Consider the following 22476-nt stretch of genomic DNA (forward strand, 5'->3'; position numbering starts at 1 on the left):
GGCCTAGATGTCTCCCAGACATCCTCTGAGGCTGGGGAGGGATCATCAGTTGAGTGCTCTTAGTTTTGCCACAAACAAAGGTCATGGGTGGTAGGTGCTATGGGACTGTGGTGAGATTGTCACTCGGCCTTCTCGGCCTGACCCTCATGCCGCAGTCTGTGCACATGGATACACATGCCATGCCAGTCTGTGCCACGCAGCCCCAGAGCACCCTCAGGCTCCAGCTTATAGGGTCTGAGGAGGCCACACTTCTGGCCTTCAGGGAGGACTCCTTCCCACCACCAGCCACCACTGGAAGGAGGCTGGGGACAAGTTTCCAAAGTTGTATTCAGCCCGGATGTGGGCCCTGCCCAGACAGGCATTGAAACAGTCCCTGCTTGGGTCCATTGCTCCCACACACGGGCAGAGGTTCTCAATGATGAGCTCGGGCCATGAAGGCAGCCTGAAGGAACTGCTGCAGAAACTGCAGCACGGCAGTGTGGGGCTATTACGTGCCCAGAGGCAGCTCTGGCTCTATGGCAAGGAGTTCTGTGGTGTCCAAAGGCAGGGCAAAAAGAGCACACAGAGGAAATGCTTTGCTGTCCCTCAGAGGTAGGCAAGCAAGCAGCAGAACCTGAGAAACGGCTGCCCTGGGGGAGGATCCCTTTAAGCACGTGCCTCAGGCGGCAGCACCAGGAAGCAACTGCTGACCTAATGCCCTGCCTGAACTGGTTCCGAGCGGCCTTAAACGTGAGAGTGTCCAATGAGTGTGGACACTATCTTTTGAAATAGCAAATTGCTATTTCGTTGAGCTTTTTGCATGTAGACACTCTCACTAAATAAGCTTTTCCGGAAGATCTCTTCCGGAAAAGCTTATTCCAAAAGAAGCTTGCAGTGTAGACGTACCCTTATAGCTATAGATAGAGCTATATCTATACTTAAAATGCTAAAGTGGCACAACTGCAGCTCTGCAGGTGCACCACTTTACTGCAGCAGTGTAGATACTATAGCAATGGGAGGCATTCTCCCATCACTGAACTTAATCCACCTTCCCAAGAGCCAGTATCTAGGTCAGCAGGAGACTTTTTCATGGACCTAATGCTATCTATAGGAGTGAGGTTGGAACAACTATGTCCCACAGATTATGTCTAGACCACATGCCTTTTTCGAAAGAGGCTTTTTTGAAAGATACTTTCAGAAAAGCCTCTTTCAAAAAAGAGCGTCTAGACTACAACCAGTACTTTCGAAAAAGCAAGACGCTTTTTCGAAAGAGAGCAACCAGGTAGTCTAGATGCTTTTTTTTTTTTAAAAGAGCAGTTTGCATTACATAGAGCCTTTTTTTGAAAGAGCACTTTCGAAAAAAAGGCATTCTTCCTCGTAAAACAAAGTCTTCCCTGGTCGAAAAAACTGCTGCATTCTTTCAATTTACTTTCAAAAGAATGCGGCAGCAGTCTAGACGTAGGGAAAGATTTTTCAAGAATAGGCCACTTTTTTCAAAAAATCCCTGTAGTCTAGACATACCCTCAGGGTTGTGGATTTTTCATGCCCCTTGGAGAGGCAGATATGTTAAAGTTTCTTCTGTAGGCCAGTTCTTACCCAGGCCAGGTTTAACCTTGCAACACTTGTCTGTGAACAATTTGGCCAGATGAAGCAATACTAAGCAGCACTCAAGTGAATTATGGTTTTCCACCTACTGGCAATAAGACAAAAAGCAAACTAGACATGTATTTAGGGTCACCAGGGTCCCAGAATGATTAATTTTTAATAAGTGTTATAATATGACCAGACATCAACTACAATCCAGACATAAATGCCATATTTTCCTATTCCCTACCTCCTTCTGCCCAATCTGTTGGCACCTTTCAACAAGAAATTGAACTGAACTTATTGCTGATCATCAACAGGGGAGTGACCATACCTGTGTCAAATTTCAGACTCAAAGCTGTTTCAGTGAAACATTAGGTTTATTATTAAAGTTGTGTCACCCTTAGCTTCAGGCAATGTCACTAGCACGTAGCTGAAAGAGCACTACTGTGCACATACATGTCAGCTCACTGTACAATCATTTTTTAAAGCCAGTATCAGACAACAGAAGAAACAAGTCCCTGATAAGTAATTTCTCCCATTGGACAAATTGTAAGTTATTAGTAGCTATGGTTCTTTGAGAGTCACCTCTGCATTCAAAGGACCTCCTCACCTTCCCTTCTACCTCAGTTCTAAATATCAGAACTGCAGCTAAGAAGAAGGAATTGAAGGCTAGCTGCTCTCCTTTTACATAGACTGGAGGGAAAAATGTCATCCTTGTGCTACATCTCTCAGGCATCCCCCACTACTTCCAAGTGTAGCCCACACACCTAGTATGGGTCACTGTCCCATGCAGTGGCACTTAGACCACTTACAACAAGAGATAAGAACAAGGGAACTCAACAGCATAAGCTGAGAACCAGCTGGCTTTTAGCTGAAGCAGTAGAGGCTCCCACACTAAGCTCCAGAGGTGCCAGGTTCAAAACCACCTGGTGGCAGTTACACAAGGACATAGCTTTTCAAGGTAATTCTGAAGCTTGACCCCAGAAGTGCAATATCGCAGAAGTAGACAGCTCAGAACCTAGCCTCATAAGCCACAACATCAGGGACTCATACAACTACACATCTTCTAATGTGATATGATACCAGCAATGCCCCTCTGCTATGTATGTTGGCCAAACCAGAACATTTCTAGGGCAAAGGATAAATGGACACAAATCAGACGTCGGAAATGGTAACACAGACCTGCAGGGGAACACTTGAACCTGACTGGTCACTCAATCATGGATTTAAAAGTAGCCAATCTTCTACAGAGGGATTTCACTAACTAGAGAGAGTCTAGACAACTGAAATTCATTTACAAATTTGACACCGTTATCCTAGCCCTAAATAAAGACATTATCTGGCTGGCACATTAAAAAGCCAGTTTCCCCTACCATTAACATCTGCATTTCCACATCAAAAGCTATGGATGGGATACATCCAGCCGACTTAATTAGCCTTATTAACACAGGTCCTAAAATTAACAGATACTTCTACTGTTTTTTGCATCTCTTGGTTTCTGTTATTTCCACTCCAATTTATCTGATGAAGTGGGTTTTGTCCTCAAAAGCTCATGATCCTATATATTTTGGTTAGTCTCTTAAGGTGCCATTGGGGCCATGTATTTTTCAAGTCCCAAGTGTTCACTGCAACATATTGAATGTATACAGATTTTAAACAAGCAATCCCCAGTAGTTTATAGCCTTGAGTTTCATTAATTTAAATATTTTTTAAAACCGCATGGTGATTGGCACAAGTGACCTCAGGATCTTTCAGCTATTATAAAAAAAAAGGCTTCCATCCATCCTTCTTTTTAGTGGGAGAAAAGTCAGGCTGCCCTCACTTACCATGGCTACCCTTAAATTTTCAGTTGGCAGTAAGGCTGCCATTGGTTCCAATAGGTTTAAAGCAAGGCTCCCCTCACTTATGATGTTACCCCTGTGATGTCAGTGGGCAGATTGGACACCATAAGCCTAAAGTGCAGCTGAGAGTGTGCCTCCCAAACCCAGCTAGACAGATAAACACATGGTTGGTCAAGCAGACCTAGCACACTAAATATACCAGTACAATATGGGCTAACCACCAAACTATAGATGCAGCTAGTCAGGCTAGCTTGTACCTTGGAGGGCTAATCAGTGCTGCCAACCAGGGCTGGATTAAGTGGGGGGGGGGGGGGCGCTAGCCGGGCAGCTGCTCAGGATGCCAATCTATGGGGAGCGTCTGATGGCAGCTGTAAGGGGCACCACACGCCCAGTCGCATGGTGCCCCTTAGAGCTGCAATCAGGCGTCATGTGCCCGATTGCAGCTATAAAGCGCGCAGTGCTCCGGGCACCCAGGGGCGCACTGTGCACTGTGCACCCAGGGGCGCAGTCACACATGCATCACGTGCCCGCTGCCCGGGGCACAGGAATGGCTCGAGCTGTCCCTGCTGCCAACCATACCATAACATTCATGCTACTATTTAAGTGCTTTCAGTTGAGTGGGGAGGATGTGTGCCTGTCTACTTCGGCTTGGATGCCAGTTCCCAGCTGCCGCATAGGTAGAAGTCTGAGAGGAAAGGAAAATCAACAAGCTGGGGAGAATGAGGAAAACTATTGGGAGGGAAAAAAGAATAGTGATGGGGAAGAACATAGGGGCAGAACAACAAGTAAGATGGCATCTTCTCCACTCCAAGCAGCATGTAAAGTAAATGGAATTTTGCTCTAAGCAACCAGTTAGAAGATCTCATCTCAAGTCAGTCTTATGATTTTATAGGATCTTCCTCACAATTTTTGTACTTTCAGGATGGCAGCACTAATTCTAATCTTGACTTCATTGGGACTAATTAGAGACATTTTACTAAGAAACAAAATAAACTTACATAAGCATTTTTCTTTAAATGGTTTTACGTTTCCTCAGTCAATACTTTGACACTACTGGGAAAAAAATGCACTTTTTGCTTTGAAGAGTGGTTTTCTTAGAAAATGCAGGAGATGTGAAAATGTACATCAGAGGTTTTTCAAGAGTAAAGGTAGATTCCTCCATTATCCCTTTTCTATACTATACTGCATTATTAAACACCTACAGATATGGCTGATGGAATATATTGTATTAATAGCATTACTGGAAAAAAGTTCTACTTCTGTCTTCAGGATACTTTATTCCATATTGAGCCAACTGGAAACCTTTATCAAGGCTGTCAGTATCATAAGCTCTTTTATTCTTAGGCAAAAAGCAAAGGCATTGAATGCATATTGATCTAATGTTATTCTGAGACTTGGACAAGATTTTTAAAATTAGAAAGGATAATTTTTGTGCACCTGAAGAAATAGTTCACAACAAAGTTATCCAAATGTTGATGCTGATTTGATTTGGGATTTCTCATCACAAAATTTTACTTTTCTTTATATTACTCAAGTATGCATATGAAACTTCAGGAATGCAAGAGCAGTCCAAGAGAAAGAATGAGAACATGGTGCCAACAGCATTCTCCATACATTTATTTCATATGAAGTAGCCTCACGAATATTCACAATTTTTTATGGGATCCCTTAGTTATTTGACATAGTTAGAGATGCCACTATTTTCCAGTTGAAAACAACATTGCATACTGTACAGTCCATGCATGCAGTTGATTGGGCATAATTCTTATCCAAGTGAGCAGTCCCAAGTAGTTATGTGTGAAAAATATCAGCAATAATTATCAGTATACATATTGCACTTTTCAGCTGAAGATCGCAAGGCACTTTATAAAAGCAAAAACTATGTCCCTATTGCAGAGGGAGAAACAAGAGGCAAAGATTTAAGTGATGTGCCTGATCAACTCAGTTACCACTGTGAGCAAGAAGTGTGCAGAATCAGGACTAGTTACACATACATTTTTTGGTACATGCAAGTAGATGTGCTCACAGATCATTCTTGATCCTGTAAGATGCTGACCACTCTTGCCACAGTCAACAAAGCACTTAAACACATTCTTAATTTCCGATGCTTCCATAGCCCCACGGATTTCAGTCAGACTATAAATGTTTAAAGTTAATCATAAAACTTCAGCATTGTGCTGGGTCACAGACAGTGTCCTCAGCACCATATTGCAGACAGAGAATTTGGCCTCTAACGTATAGTTATAGAATACTCTGAAGCAAATCAGTTTGCATTTTAAAAAAAAATCAAGTTAAACTATAAAACATTCTGAAAGCCAGCCAATCCATCATCCAGTCAAAATGAGACTCTCGTGCCTTCCTGGAATGTTGTTTTACCTTACAGCACTGCTGTTGAGTACCGAGTATGGAGTTGCTTTGTTTCTTCACCTGGAGAACTTTTCTGCAGGCTTTTCTAGATTTTCATCTGCTCTCCATTTGAAATTAAAAGAGTGATTTGGCTCATGACCAGCTAAAATTCATGTATAAGATTTTGGAGGGGCTTCAGAACTGGCAAACAGCTCACTGCAGCTTTAACAGATTTAAGCCTTCGGTTGAACCTAACAGAAGTGAAATTCTGAATCTTTCATCCAATTTCAACAAGGTATTACATGGAGAATGTTAGACCATGGAACCCATGGCTAAGTGAGAATTTAATAACCATTCAGGGCCAAATATTTCCAAAGTTGCCTGGCTGCACTTTCACCATTTTGCATATATAAAACTTGCTTAGGCATGCAGAAAGGGAGTGAGCTAAAGCCCTCTGAAATCAATAGGTGTTTTTCCCACTCCATTATCTGGGCTTGAATCGGACCCAGAATGAGCACTTATTCATTGTCACCCCATTTTTTGTTTTAGTTGTAGCAAACTTAATTTTGGTTGCCAGCTTGAAAAGTTGGTCCTCGGGAATCACTTTTCAATGTTTTCAAATATTTAAATGATACCTATGTCAAACTGTACATGTACTCCAATGGATTAATAACAGTGCAGAGTCATGTCTGGTGGTTAAGCCTCAATATTAATAATAATATGCTATTATACAAGCACCACATGAGACTTGTGCACAAAAGACCAACACAAAAGGTAAATGATTAAATCTGCTCACCCTTCAAGACAATGGGAGTTTTGCCATTGACTTCAGCAAGTCAGGATTTCACTCAAGCTCCCTGCTTTCAGTCTTAAGTTAGATCAAAGAAATAAACACAAGGATCACAGACATCATATTGTGGTAAACCAGTGGAAAAGGAAAGAAAGGAAATACTGTTTGAGTTGAGGGATATGATCTCCCCCAAAGCTTTCCAGCAAGCAAGGGTTGCAGGAGGTAGATGTGACAGCTAGTTTAACAGTTTGTATAGTAGAGTAGTACTGGTTGAAATCACAACCAACTGGCATTCAAAAATCTAATCACTATTGCTGAAAGCCTTTGCTTTACATTTACTAATTAAGCTGTATTTTAAATATTTTACTATCAAGGTTGTATTGAGGTTTTTACTTCTTTATTAGTAAGATATGTATATTTAGTTTTTACATGTTGGAAGTGTAATTTTGAACAATATGCTCTTAAAAATTTTAAATATTAAATTACCCATAATGTATGTATTGTGTCATATTTAGAATGCTATTTCAAGTGCCACCTAGTTCCAAAGCTTATTAAAGTAAATTAAAGACTCCCTTGATCCTTCTGACATACTATCTTTGAAAGTTTGTTACCCAAGAATAAGAACCAGCAGATAAGGTAGATTATGGAAACTGGGACAAATGGAGCTCATGGTGTCGTAGAAACAGAAAAGACATGACAACACAAGTCTGTCAAATGATTGTTCCCTAGCGCAAGTGAACTGATGTGCAGCTAGTAAAACCATTTGCTTCATTATATGGAATATTTCTTTTCAGGCCGTATACATTAATTGACCTCATATTTGTTGAAGCACATCATAAGCCATTTTCTCTTGAAGGCCAAGTGATTTTATTCATACTGTATTGCTAATACTTAAGGTAAATATAATGTATGAATGCATTCCTTAGAGATCAGTATCACAATGTATAGAAAGGAAATACCTTGACACACTAAATAGACAAGAACTGCAAAGGATGAAAAACTGTGTGCGTGTGATGTTGATCAAATGAACATTTCAGTGGCTCTGCCAATAGTTGTGTTAAAAAAAATCCCAAACAACCTATTAGCAGTGCATTGTTGTGGGAGGAGTAAAGGGTACTATTTAGCATTAAAGACAAGATGAATGAATTGATGGCTCCCTGCCTGATACCGTTAAAGCATATTTGAAACATAGCAAAGGCTCATAGTCAAAACTGTTATATTTATGATACTGTAACCTTACTCTTTTTTAAGCACATTTGTGGGAGTTTTAAGCTCTTTGTTGCAAAAACAAGTCAGGTCATTGTTCCACATGGGCACTGTATACTGTTAGGTCATATATGGCAGACAGAGCTTGAATGCTCTGTTCGTTAGTCAGTCTTATTGTGCAATTTCTTTCCCAATGCACCCTTCTGCTTATAATTAATAATAAAGCAATAGAGCTGTTCTGTGAAAGTCTCAATCTCACAGCTGGCCCTTTGTAAATCTAAAATGCCAATAGCTACTTAGTTTTGTATTTACACTTTAGTGAGAAAAACCCAGTTGTTTGGTTCCTGATGCAATTATTTTAGAAATATGGTTTTAATAAGGTTTTATTACAGAAAGTTAGTTTGTGTTTTAAAAATCCAAGCAAAGTTTAATTATCTGGCAAAGTAGGAAGAATTTGCATTGCTAAAAGTTCTCCATACTACTGGCACTGCTGAAAATATTTCTAGTACCAACATAAGCAAAATCAGAACATTTCTTCTGATCCACTTTAAGCATGAGTTTCCACCAAGGGCAATTTAATAGCAAAATTAAGAACACCCCTAAAACATCTTGAAAATAACATGATAAAATGCTCACAGACCTTTAAAAGAAGCAATATAATGGTCTATAGAAATGACAGATCCATCTAATTACTAACATACTGCAGAAAGTAGAAAAACATCCTGTTAAGGTTGATAGACAACTTTCTCAGACCTGTCTTCACACGTTCTTAATTTTAAAATATGCTGTACTATCCTTCAGAGCTCTCTCCATGTCATCGAAAGTCTGAGTCAGCACCAAGCCTGAAATATAGAACTATTCTCTTTTGTCTTCTTTCTTCTGCTACAGTATTCAGGGTCCCTATGACAACTGGATGTCATGAAGACCTCTTCGCTTCTATTGCTTACTAAACTATATGCACTAATAAATGTAATGTGCTACACAAAATATGTCTTATAGTGGGCGTATTGGGTCATGTCAAGTATATGGAATGATTCTGACTTGCTCACCTAACATGCTTATGTGTTGCTATGGTGATCAGATTATCCATCTATAAAGCAAGTCTTTGAACATGAGGAGCCAGTATTCCCACAGGAGAGCACATTTACAGGACAAATATGATGAAAACCAATTACATTTTGGGATGGCCCAGTGGAGATAAATGGGACACTGATGAAAGAAAAGGGCAAAAATGCAGGAAAGAGGCAAAGAGAAAAGGGCTAAAACTAAAATAAGGGGAATCAAGAGGAAAAGAAAAATGATCATCAGAGAAGAGTAGGGCAGAAAAGCAAACCAGCAGATCCAGAGAAGTTGAATCAAGGTGAAGCTAGCCCGAATCGCCAGAGAAAAGGTGGGAGAGGGGACTGTATAACAAGGAAAATTAAAGCCAAATGAAGGGAAAGAGCAGAAGAATGGGTCCTGAAATTTGGTTTAAACTGGCATTAGAATTCTATGCCGCAGCAACTTACAAAACTGATCTAAAGAGCATCAGAGAAAAACCAGCATGGTTTATTGTATTATTTCCAAATTGGAAATAAGTTCTTTAAGCATCATTTCCCCCCTCCATCTGAGCTGCATGCAGCCAAAGGAGATGGGAGTGGGGGGAAACACTTAGGGCTTCAGCTTTGACGAGTAGCAGATTGGGGTAGTGGAGCTCCTCCCATCTCTGACCCACCTGTGCCTCAAGCCTGACATGTCCCTCCTTTCCTTTACACTGATACACATTCTCCAGCCACTGGAACACTAGTATGGTGCTTAAACGGCCTTACCAGTCTGGAGATTCTGGCCTGGTTTTAGAATTCTACTTCTCCTATTCCTCTTTTGAAGGCATCATTAACAATGGAGGAATGAATGTCTGACTGGGAATCCTAGCATTCATTTAATTCAGGGCAAACAATAGACGATTTCATGTATCCCTGACTTGCATCTGCACTGTCAGTCATTGTGTGCATTCACTACAGATTAGGTGTACAGTATGTCTTCAACTGTTCCTCTGGCAATTTTCTTAATTTATGAATCATGTGGATCTTTCAATAATTCTCCATTTCTTTAACATATGGCTTATACCTTTGAAGAGCCTCCAATATTTCTTCACTGCTTGCCTTTCACATCCCATGGGAGTGTGTCTCAAACCTCAGCTAGTCTGTATAGTCAGTCACTGAGGTGCTTTTAATGTCATCTGATCAATAGAACAGAGATCTCCAGCAATCAGACAGGAAGGGCAGTATTATGTTGTCCCAGTGGCACTGTTCCAAGTCTAAATCCTGACGCAGTACCAGCTTGGGCAGAGTGCTCTGCAAGATTATTTTTGTTTTAATGACATAATGGAAGCTAGAAAGAAAAGAGAACAGGGAAGAGGAAATCCATGGGAAGACTGGTAGACGCAAGCAGGTACTTGTTCAGACAACAAAAACAAGCAAAGTACACTAGTTCTCTAGCTCATGTTGACCATTTAGATCAGGGCTACTCGACATGTGGCCCGCAGGCCCCAAACAGCCCACGGCGCAGTTTGGGTTTATGCGGGGCTCAACATGCAGCCTATGGGGGTAAGATCCTTGGAACATGGACTCCACTGGGAACATTCTCCACAATGGCAAGGTGTCTCCCAGTCTGGGTAAGCACTGAAAGACGCAAGCGGACAGGTTGGCTGGAACAGACGGGTACAGAGTGTCGGCATTTTAGCCCCCGGGAAAGTGGTATCGGGAGTGCCGGAGCATTGTGGGAAGTGTTTTGTATTCATGCCCATCAGTGTGAAAGAAGCTATTTGCACATATATTTGTACATATTTTTGAATATATATGCAGCCACACTTAAGTTGCGGCCCTCAGCATGTGCTGCGAGTGTCATTGTGGGCCCCGGGGCTTCCAAAGTTGAGTAGTGCTGATCTAGATTGTACTGTATGACTCCCCCAAAAGTGTTCTTTGCAGAGTTCTATTTCCTCAGCTACACTCTGGAAACTGGCAAGAACCAGTAAGCTAATTCAGACCAAAGCCCAAATCTACAACAAAGGAGTTAGAGGTCAAAGCAGAGTTCCTCTGTATCCAGCCTCCCATGTAGGTCAGCTCATGTGAACATTATTAAAACAAATATCACCACAAAACGGTATTTTATAACGGATTTTCTAAGAAGGTCAGAGTATTTTACAGACATCAACAAAGGTACAGATGTTTTGTGAAGTAGGTATCTAATTTCTCCATCTGTAAAATTATGTCAAAACTCGGTAGTCAAGTGACTTTCTTAGGATAACAGTGAGCCACTAGAACAAGTTAGGCTCAAAACCCAGATCATCCTCCTCCCAGTACTATCACTCCATATTCTTAAATTCTGTTGTGCTTAATTTGTCTATTTCAGAAAAAGAGCGCACTGTTCATGAACAACAGCGTTTAAAAGAAGAAAAGACATTATGACATCATTCAAGAAGCAAGATTATCACTAATTATAGGCATATCTGAGCTTTTCCATTGACAGCGGTCTTAAAAAAAAGACTAGTTAAGCTGTATACCTGTTCATTATACCAGATCTTGCATTTTTCATGTTCTTATTTGATCTACTTTCAGATTACACTACTTTCAGGCTCCACTATTTAGATATGGCACTCAGAGGAAAGATTCTAATGGCGTTTACGGAAGCTCTCTTTTCAGGTGAACATTAGCCCAACCAAATGACTGTTCTAGGAAAATTACTAACAGGTAATGCATTCACTCTAGTCAGAAAGAGGGACAATCAACAGCAGAATCACCTTAGTTCCTCCATTTAAAAAATTGCATTTAAACAAATTGATGTAGTAACTTTGTCTTCCTCTTCTGTAAAAGGTCTACCATCACAAACTGATGTTGCTTGCTTAGTGAGAAAATAGGACAGTGAGAATGCTGGTCAAGGTGACATTATGGAAGCAGTTTCCTTAGTAACAGTAACTATGCTACTTGCAAAACAGACTCCAAGAAGTACTCTCAAACTAAGTTATATCCAATGCTGTTATCAAGTCATCATGGGAAAAGGTAACCTGCCTGGAAATGATGGGTGCCCAGAATCCATTAGGGGATATGTGGCTGTATACTGGCCTCAGATAAAAATTCTCTCAAGGGAATGTGAAATCATCAAGTTGCATACATGCATGGGTACATGTTTGAGTTCGATATGGACATCTGTGAAAGTGAAGGTCAAATAATATTTATCAGGTTTTTTTTAAGAGGCATCCAGAACTCTGGACAATGGTAATAATTAGGAACTGGTTTAGAAAATAACTATTGTGAATTTATTCTAAGAGTACTGATGCAAATGCATGCTGAAGGGCTGCCAGATGCAGTATCTGCTGGACCTGTCCAAATTTGGATTATGTTGCACATTCAGTTAGGTGCCTGGGGGCAGATTAATTTTGCTGCTGCAAACCCTTGTTGAAAGTTGTCCTTGTACTCACAGAAACAACAGAATATACTGTCTTCATTTAGAAATCACCTACAGGGAATTTTTCATGTTATAATTCTTCAAAATTTTGTTACTAGCCTTAATGAAAATAATAATCACTTTTCTTTTAATATATTTGCCTGCATGCTAAAGGATGATTGAATAGCCCTGTATATATACATACGAACGCATGCTAGTTGTGTGCGTGTATACACATCTGTTTTCTGGACAGGGAATCTACCCACACATACTTTATATATTTGGGACATATGTGCTTCCCATTATTCCCAGTAGCAACATTGTGTCCCCCTTATCTAGACAGTCTGGCCATAAAATAAGGATGATAAAATGAAAGTTGGGAATTTGATTGGACTGTAACCGACTGCATTTAAATTTAATCCCTCTTGCATCAGAATACAGTTTGACAAGGGTTCTCATTTCTAGTGCCCCCATGACCACCTCTGTAGTTTGCAATATGGCCTCTCTGTTCATGCTTACCATGGCTCAGTTTGCCATGTTAAGTGCTTTTCTGGGATAAGAGAAGTCGAGCTTAAAGCAAATAAGTGATCTGCCACTTTTGATGAAGTTCACTGCTCTACATCCTTATTCATGGGCAGTGCAGCGTTTCATCTTTGCACCTTGGGCTGAGCGCTACCTTTTAGGACTTCTCTTATAGGGTCTACATCCCACTGCCTCCCCAAACCTAGGAATTCTGGCAGTTTTTGCTAGGGACCACCCTCTTCCTTGCAGCCCCTATTTCACAGCCTTCCACAGATACCTAATCTTGTCCCTGTTGTGTGTCCACCCTACCTCCTGCCTCCACCAGGCTCTTCCGAGAAAGGGAACCAGGGGACATTTGATGTGTATTCCTCTCCAAAGCCTTTAACTGCTAGGGTCATTAATGGAAATTAAGCCATCCAGTCAGGAGGGGGAACTGCTACATCACAGCAAGGCTGAGCCCAACTTCTTTTTAAAGGGACAGCTAGCCTGTGACAGATATTAGACTGAATTCTTAGAAGAGCTCAAGGGACAGTCTTCTCTTTCTGTCAAACTGCCATTTTTGGGTGGTTTTCCTATTCAAAACCAATGGCGATTAATACTCACTGTATTTTAATGACTGATTATTGCACTGAATGCTTATTTTTCATTAAACTGGCACACCAATTATTTGTGAAGTATCAGATTTGCATGAATACAGAGATTCAGCAATTATTCGGTGTCATTTGCCATTCTCCTAGTGTTTTAGGTCTTGTGCTCTGGGAGTGTTAAGCTCCCTTACATCTGTGTGAAAGCAGCATCTTGCAAGAAGCATGCCTGGCCTCCTAGCACAGGGTTCTTATGGCCAAATCCAAAGACTACCCAAGCAACAGATTGTGCGCTGGATGCCTCTGGCAAACCTGTCTGTCCCAGGGTGTGGGTGGGCAAAGCTGTCATGCTGCTCCATGGAAACTATTTCATCGTCAAGGCACCAAACCATCCTTAGTCATTTATCCAACAAAATACCCGTCAATTCTACCCATGCCTGAGAATGGGGCTCTCTACCATACAAACCTAAGTACAGCCCTTCCTGGCATCCACAATGTCACTCCCCAACCTCCTCCCAGTTGAGTGGATACTAACCAGTTCTGTTACCTGTGGTACCATAGTTGAGAGGAGATCTGGAATTTCCCCCTTATGAAAACATGGTATTTAAGGATGAAAGTTTGAAGCCCTAACAGCCATTCACCAATGTGTTGATCAAACTGCCATGCTGATTACACAAGTGTCTTTAAACCTGTCTCCCCTCCTACACACACACACACACACACACACACACACACACACACACACACACACACGAGCTTGAGTTTAGTAACTCCGCATATCATAAGAGCAGGTGTAGAAATCACTCTTCCTATTAGACCAGGACCCATAGCTATATGGTAACTAAAATTGAATGGAAAAATATATAACATACAAAAATGTGTTATGATTCCAGTAATCACTAGGAAACACAAATAGGTGTGACAATATCAAGTGAGACAACTTCTCTTTGAAAAGTATCATCTTTTACTATCAAACAAGGAGTGTCTGCTTTTAGGAAAAAAGAAAACTTTAAAAACTGTTATCTGGGTGGAGAGAGGGGAAATGTCATCTTGACTCCTTCAAAGGTCATTCTTAGAGAGCCTGCTAACAGTCAGCTTTCTAAAAATAATGTAACAGCTAGGCTCACTAGCAGACATTTCATTTCTCAGAGGCTGCTAGAAAATAATCCTAACGCTAGTCTACCCTGCTCAGAGCACGACTCTTAAAATTTGCCATCCAGATGAACAATTTTTAGATTTTTAAAAAACAAAGAAATCACCATCCTGCCCAAGAAACAGGAACTTAGATGTGGCAGCAAATACACATTTGTCCTGTTTAAATCTGTGCAGGCAACCACACTGGTTTGAACATTTTAGCAGCAGAAATTGCAACTGAACATTTATGATTATTCATAACACATGTTCAGTCTAGTTGACGAAATGCCCCTCTTTTTTCCATTCTACTGATTTTTCTGAACACACCCTCGTTCAGAAGATAAAGTGGTAATACCATTTCTAGTCACTTACACTATAGCACTTTGCCAATTGCTACATATTTAATGTTGGCATTGGTAGTTCCATTCTAAAGATCCACTCCTGCAAGGATCTGTATGTGTTCAGCTCCCCCTCAGCTCTTCAGGAGTTGAAGATACTCACAACAACAAACCCAATAAGTACATACAGTTAAAGGCTGGAACTAGAATGCTGGCCAGTCTGCTCCTAACACAGAAGGCTCATCTGAGCTGTAGAAAAACTTCATTGTCCAGTTGTAGTAAACCCCTTAAACTCCATGGACTTAGCTACTAGAGGACACCTAACTTATACACAAAGACGTAGATTACACTAACACCACCTTCAAGGGAGGTGGGTGCTCACCACCTTGCATGATTGGGCCCAAAAGCACTATTTGCAAATCCTTAAAACTGTTAGAGAATTGCCTTTTGGATTGATATTTCTAATGTGTGGGTCTCAGGCTCCAAAATAGACTGACAGAAAAAAGTTTTATAAAAACCCCATTTGGCCATTTAAGTTATTGGGGGCCATGAAAAAAAGTATTTCTCCCCATTCACCCACCCAATGTTTATTATATCTCAGTAAGTACAACAGAGCTTTTCTTTAAAGCTTGGAATTGTTTCCGTCCCGGAAGGCAAAAATATTTGAATTTGAAATATATCAATACCATAAAATATTGGTGTATCAACTTCAGAATGCAGGTGCACATCCCAAATTACTCAATCACAATGTTGTGGGGGGGAGGAGGGTAAGGAAGGAGAGAGATTAGGACCAAAGATTGTTGTAGATAGGGAAAATTTACAAGCCCCTCAATGGCTTAGGCCTGCAGCAAAGGATGCAAAGGTCACCTCAGCCCCATTTTGTCACTGCTGCAGCAATGTATAAACAGTTTAAGGTAATGCCATAGCAAACTTAGATCCCAATACAGTGGTGTGAAGACACTCAACTCTTCATGGTCAGAGATATGTATTTTGAAAATACGTTAGTAATCATGTGAAAACAAGGATCAAATTTTGACTCATGCATACACCTGGAGGTACTCTTTCACTGGACAAATTTCTATTGAGAGAGATGCTTTTGAATTACACAGAGCTGCTCTTCAGGTCTGGCAAAGGTTCTCAGTGTCCCAGCTAAATACAAGATCAAACGGATAACCATCCCAGGTGAAGTGGGACTGACACAGCTACAACACATGCACCCATTCAGTAAGTGAATCAGCACGTTGGCTCATGCACCTGCATCAGATTGCGCACCCAAGTCAGGGTGTCAATTCAAAATTAGAATTTTTGGCATATAATCTTAACATACATTGTTAAATTACCCAGCTGCCAATTACTCTTCCTTTTCAATAGGAACAGAGGGTCAGCAATAAGAATATTTCCCAGATTCTCCAACTTGTTTGTTTTATAGAGGAAAATACAAATAAATATCTGTCTGCGTGTGGTCAAGCTACTGGTTTTACAAATTATTGAATAGAATATTTGAGTGTATAGTACCCTTCATACTCAGAATAATAGGAAAAATTGAAGTTCAAGCAACACTATTTTCTAGGTGAGAGATCAAACTTTCAAGACATCCAAGATTGAAATTTGACTTGCTTCCCAGCAGCAAGTAGTAGATACAATGGAGACTGCTTTGAAGTGTTGGCTCTGCACTGCAGGAATGAAGGATTATACTAGGGGGTGAAGCAAGGAGAAAGGAAATCTATTACAACACACACCTCCTGTTGTGAAAGAACTGCAAACCATACATCTGTCTCCAGTGTTAAGCACTGATATGGATGATACCTCTCAGAAGAAACACTGTAAGATCATGTTCCATCAGTTTCAAACAGCAAACAATTAAGTACAAAATTTTACTTCGGTTTTTCACTCTTGGGGACCTTTTCCTGGGAAGAAGTGACTTTTCATTGAAAATAGGCTATTTTGTATCAGCTCTTAAGGGATTAAGAGATTATTTGTTAAAAGGCTTTTTAAAAGCACAACATGCAAATAAAACAATTGGGAAAAAACAATTCAACTGTCGAAAAGGCAGACTGCCCATAAACTCAAGTAAAAAAAATGAATGTCGTTTCCATGGAATCAGAACAAACAAGGAGTCATCCAGTGACATCTTAAAGACCAACCATTTTATTATGTCACAAGCTTTTGTGAGTTACGTGAGTTGCAATTCATGAAAGCTTATGCCATAATAAAATTGTTAGTCTTTAAGGTATCACTGGATTCCTTGTTTTTGCTGAAACAGACTAATATGGCCACCTTCAAAACCCATGGAATCAGTGAAAACTACTGGCATAGGCAATAGAACAGAGTTCCAAAATATAAATAAATAAATATAAAGCCATCGTACCCAAGGATATTGTCAGCTTAAACACCAACAAATATCAGCAGGAGATGACCATACCCCCTCAAGGAAGTCCTGACTGAGGACCCTGCATCAAGACTGATAGCAAGACTGAAATGTTTGAGATTACACTGGCTCTTCATTCCCAAGAATCACAAAGGAGTTAGTTATCTGATGGAACAGCTTTTCTCCTTAAAAAGGAGGAATATATAGCAAGTATATGCTCCAGGGTATTTCTGAGGATTTTGCCAGAAACTGGTATAGCTCTGAACATGTGGACCCAAAACCTCCACAGAATGAACACATAGTAGCAAAATACAATGGATATAAAATTCTGATGATATATTGTAGCTGCCAAATCTTTATTTCATTGGGAAAAATGTAACCATCTTACCGCAGCTGTTTAACCCTCAGCTAGCTCTTTACTCACTCTGAATCAATTGAGTCAATACTTAATTTGGAGTCGCATATGCCCAACATTTCTAAAAATGAGTAAGGAATTACTAGAGCATATCAACAAGCAGCAACAAATACTTACCATCTCAAAATCACGGTAAGATTTAGGAGTAAAAGTAAAGAGTGAATTAAGAGTGAGTAAAACAGCAGCTCTCCCTGATTTCCATATAACTGATTTCTGTTTAAGTGTGTAAGAAAAGGTGAGTTAACTGTAATGTAATGGGTAATCATTAAAATGTAATATACATTTATCCAATTAAATAAAAATCAAGAACTATTGTCAATATATGATCCATTATCTGTCCCCTTTTGTCCTTGCAATATATCCCTTTTCCCCCCCAAGGTAGGGTGTTTTTTTGTGTGTGTGTTTTTTATTTGCTTGAGATCAAAGATGCAGGTGCTCAGCACCTCTGACAAACATGTTTATAATTAAACTTTGCCCCCACACTTCCATCCTACCCAGACTTTGATTTTGAACATGTTTAGAAACTCAGGTTCCCAGCAGATGGATTTCAATTTCCAAATGTCAGTGTTTTGTTTCTGGCATAAATATATTTGATTTGACTTTGACTTTCAGATAAGCTGTGATGCATTACTTAAAAAGAAGGATGGTAAGCAACCTAAATCATAAAGGAACCAGAAATATAGAACAATACTGAATAGATTCTAAAGTGATTTTGTCTCAAGTAAGCTACTCTAGTTCCAGCACTCCATACAGAATAGAATTCTCATCCACATGGTATGCCATTGAAAAAGTCTTATCTCAATGCACTAGTCAACACTCATGAACTGTACAATATCAAAATTTTCTTTTTTCTTCCAGATTGGGATGATCAACCAGCAATACTGATTGGCCATACAGTATTCTTCATGAGCAGGCAGTTTTACTTTGAGTAAGTGTACTAAGCATAGGTTTCTGAACTAAAACCTCAAATAGCACATATGTGAATTTTAGCAAGAAGGAACTTTCTGTTGAGTTCTTCATTCTGTTTACTTCTTCTGGCAGAAAAAAGGAAATTTAATGTCCCTTAACTACTCTGAACCATGCATAACTTTTCCATCAGTACCGAGCAGTAAGAGACACAAACAAAACAATGCAATACATAACTAGGATTCAACATATAGAGTAACAAACTGCCATGTGATGTGTTGATTTCACCATCTCTTTCCCTCCCATAATAGACCATCAGCTAGTAAAAACTAAGGTATTTTAGATATTCTGGCATGAAACCATGTCAAATCAAATGGCCTAACTCAAATCCACTGAAAACAATAGGGGCCTATGCATTGGCTTCTGTGCATATTGGATCAGCCCCTTCATGAATTGGTTTCCTGGTATCAGTCTCCTCCATGTCGGTTTTTGAGTATATCTGTGTCTTTCTTTTGCCTGTGGCTCCCTTTCACTGTCATCACACCTTGCTACTGGAGCCTCTCTCTTCTCCAAGTCCCTTTCCTAACTCCAGAACCCCTTCCCCAATGCTAGTTATGGCATTTCTGGGTCTACTTCCAATTGCTATAACCCGATCTCTATGATAGTAGTTCTTCCCCTCACCCGTGCAAAGTACCTATACTTCCTGGTACACACAGCATGTTTGTGACTACTTCCACTTCGGCCCTCTTCCCCCACCCTCCATTTCTAAGGCTATGACTTTAAACTATGAGCTAGTATGTGTACATGAGCTGGGAATCACTGTTCTAAGTTATAGTGTAGATGACTAAGTTACATCCACACCTACTTTAAGGGTGGGCTGGAGTTTAGCTATTGAGCTTTGTGGATAGAGCACTGGAGTAGGACTCAGGAATTCTAGTCCTCGTTCTGTCATTGGCCTGCTGGGATGCCTCAGTTTCCCCCATTGAAAGGACGACTCCTACTCTATTCATCTAGGGGAGTACCAGAGTCAATGGGAGAGCACTGGGATGTTGATTTGTTGTGTCTAAGCAGATAACTGTTGGTGGATCGATCACTGCAGCATTCATACATGATGTAGCAAAGACACACTCTCAGGAGCCATGTCAGTGTAGGAGAGCTGATCAGGCAAGAATAAAATCTTGCATTGCAACTTCCTATTCTGTGGTAATTCCTCTCTCATTTTATCATCACACAAGATTTAGAACAGCTTCTTCAACCCAAAGAGTCCTATCTTTGCTCTATAATAACTGTTTTCTTAGGCTATTGCTTGTGTGGTGGGATATAAATGAAGCATGAAATGCATTTATCACAATGTGAAATTCTGGGCAGAATAATGGTTTTTTAAAGTGAAGGGCAGATCACAAATGACCACTTTCTATGACTATATTTTTATGCTGAATATTCCCAGTCACTGAACTATGACAGGCTATCAGAGCAAAACTATATTACATTTAATACTTCATAATTCTTTTTGCTCATCTCTGTAAAAACTTCCCTCTGGATGACTGAACAGATTCTACAACACAATATATGAAGTTTGGTATTTGTGATGTTACCTCATGAGCAATAGTTTGTGAAAAATGTTTTACAGAAAGAAAAAAGAATACTTAAAGATTAAACTTTGTTCTAAAGGCCCCAGTAGCCTGTCTAACTTTCACACAGAAATGTCAGTAACTCAGTTTTCAGTTTGGCTTTTCACCTCACCTGTACATTTTAGCTGCATTAGAAGTGTTTCATATTGTCACTTACTTAAATACAAAGTCCAGGCTTGAATTTCCTTGTGATAGACTCTTTTCCCATTGAAGTTAATTGGAGTTTGGTCACCCACTTTAATGGGAGATGGATGAGGATCCAAGTCAACCTCTTTTGAAATGTAACCCCATTTCGGTATTTTTTAAAAACTATGTCCCTGACTATTTTTCAGTCTTTGTTGTTAACATGTTAGTCTAGAATATAAATCAAGTCTTTTTGCTGTTTATTCATCACATTGTTTCCAGGAAAAATCTGCACAAATAATTTCAAAGAAGGCCTTATAAGGGTGTTGATGGCACACAGAAGACACATACACATACGTTTTCTTTATACTTCATGTCGAAGGTGGTCTTTGCTATTTCATAAATTTCCCTGTTAAGTGACTTATTCCAGACTTTGGCACAGTTCGTTAATTTTCCTGCTGTTTGAGAGAAGCATATCTAGTGGGGCCAATACAGACTGGCTCCATCTGTACTTCCTCACTGACTCCTGAGCTGTCAGAATGTCTAGGACAGCCAACACTCTTGAGGTTCCAGTATCACTTACTCTTTGGGCCATTGTTTACCTACCCAGTATTATTGTTTTAGGCTGTCATTTAAAGTTGGCATTACATGTATTGGTAATTCAATGGTTTTAAATTGCTATGGCTTCATGGGACGCATTTAGTGATATATTGTCACAAAGTGCACTGCAGTTATTTGGCACTGCTATTAACGGCACTTACAGGTTCGTTTTAAAAGCCACACAAAGTAATGAACACGTTATTTCAAAAAGGTAACCACAATATCACAGGCTAAATAAAGTCTGAGAGCAAAGGAGGAGAATCAATACAGGTTATTAACCAATACTGACATCACAGGGAATGTCCTGGGTTATGTGAGAATGTGGTGTCTATTCTGTCAGGCTTGCACATTGATTGGCTTCTTTCTCAGGAGTCATTTCACCACAAAATGGTCACCGCTGCTTCTCTCACCTTTTCAACCGCTAATTTCAAGCTTTTTGCTGTCAACCTACTGTTCTACCTTGGCCCTAAATTAAATTAGTGTGTCATATTAATCACAACCGAGTAATCTTTTTAAAAAAGGATATTTAATAAGTAGGGTTCAAAGGAGTTAACATCTGAAGCTACCATATTTGTTTTGGAAATCTAAATGGGAAGGTCTGTGGGCAGCAGCTAATCATGCCAATTACAACACTGTTACAATTATGCTAAACCTGAAAGTCAAATTACTCAGCCAGTGCAGGAAATTGTGTAACAGAAATAATTGTACAAAAGAGTCAATAATTATATATTCTCCCTTTGTTCTGACTGGCTCAGACAATTTGACTTCAGTGTAACTGTAGATATTCTCAGAGTGAATCAAGTATTTATAATGCTCGTGGACAAAATAAAATGCAGGTGTTCCTGAAGTATAATAAATAAAGAACAAATTTATTGTAGATTAAAGAGATTTCATCCCCTTTTCAAATACTGCACATTTAAAATGTGCATTTGCAGGTTTTCAGAATTGCAGTATTTTTTTAAGCCTCTTTATACCAGGTTTTCAGGATGTTTGGCTTACAAGACAATAGCATGAGCCAACCACACGAGTTACTTGCCCGAGAGCTTTCAGCTACTTGGAGCACCAGTTGTGCCTGTTTTCATTCTTCCTTGAAACATATGTCCATATGCATATGAAAAACACGTGCATTTGCATGACATGAAATTAGAACTGAAATGAATATTAGTTCCTATTCTTACATGCAGGGAGCATCAATAATAGTGGCGGAAGTACTGCAGAAAAATGTGAGGCATAGTGGATCAGAAGCTAAATAGGAGTATAGCATTGCAACATCATCAAAATGGAAACATCATTCTGGGAAGCATTATCAGGATTGTTGTAAACAGACAAGTAGTGATTATTCTGCTCTATTCCTCACTGATTAGGCCTCAGTGGGAGTATCATGTCCAGTTCTTGATGCTGTATCTCAGAAAGATGGACAAACTGGAGAAAGTTCAGAGAAGAACAAAAATGAATAAGATGTAAATAACATGATCTATGTGGGAAGATTGAAAAGACTGGGTTTATTTAGTCAGGAGATGAGACAACAGTGGGGACAAAAAATATAGTTTTCAAGTACATAAAAGGTTGATACACGGAGGAAGGAGAAGAAATTATTCTCCTGAACCTCTGAGGATAGAAGCAGCATCAATGGATTCAAATTCCAGCAAGAGTAGTTAGAGTAATTAAGCACTGCAATAAATTG

The 22476-nt window shown here is 39.9% G+C and overlaps 1 protein-coding gene across 2 annotated transcripts in view; it reads right to left on the reverse strand.

Annotated features, from left to right (window-relative positions):
• TLL1 (tolloid like 1) overlaps positions 1 to 22476 on the reverse strand; it is a 390438-nt gene that overhangs the window by 347201 nt on the left and 20761 nt on the right. The window lies entirely within an intron of this gene.

The sequence above is a fragment of the Pelodiscus sinensis genome, chromosome 4 (genome assembly GCF_052426305.1).
Source record: "Pelodiscus sinensis isolate ZL-2025 chromosome 4, ASM5242630v1, whole genome shotgun sequence".
NCBI classification, from domain to species: domain Eukaryota; kingdom Metazoa; phylum Chordata; order Testudines; family Trionychidae; genus Pelodiscus; species Pelodiscus sinensis.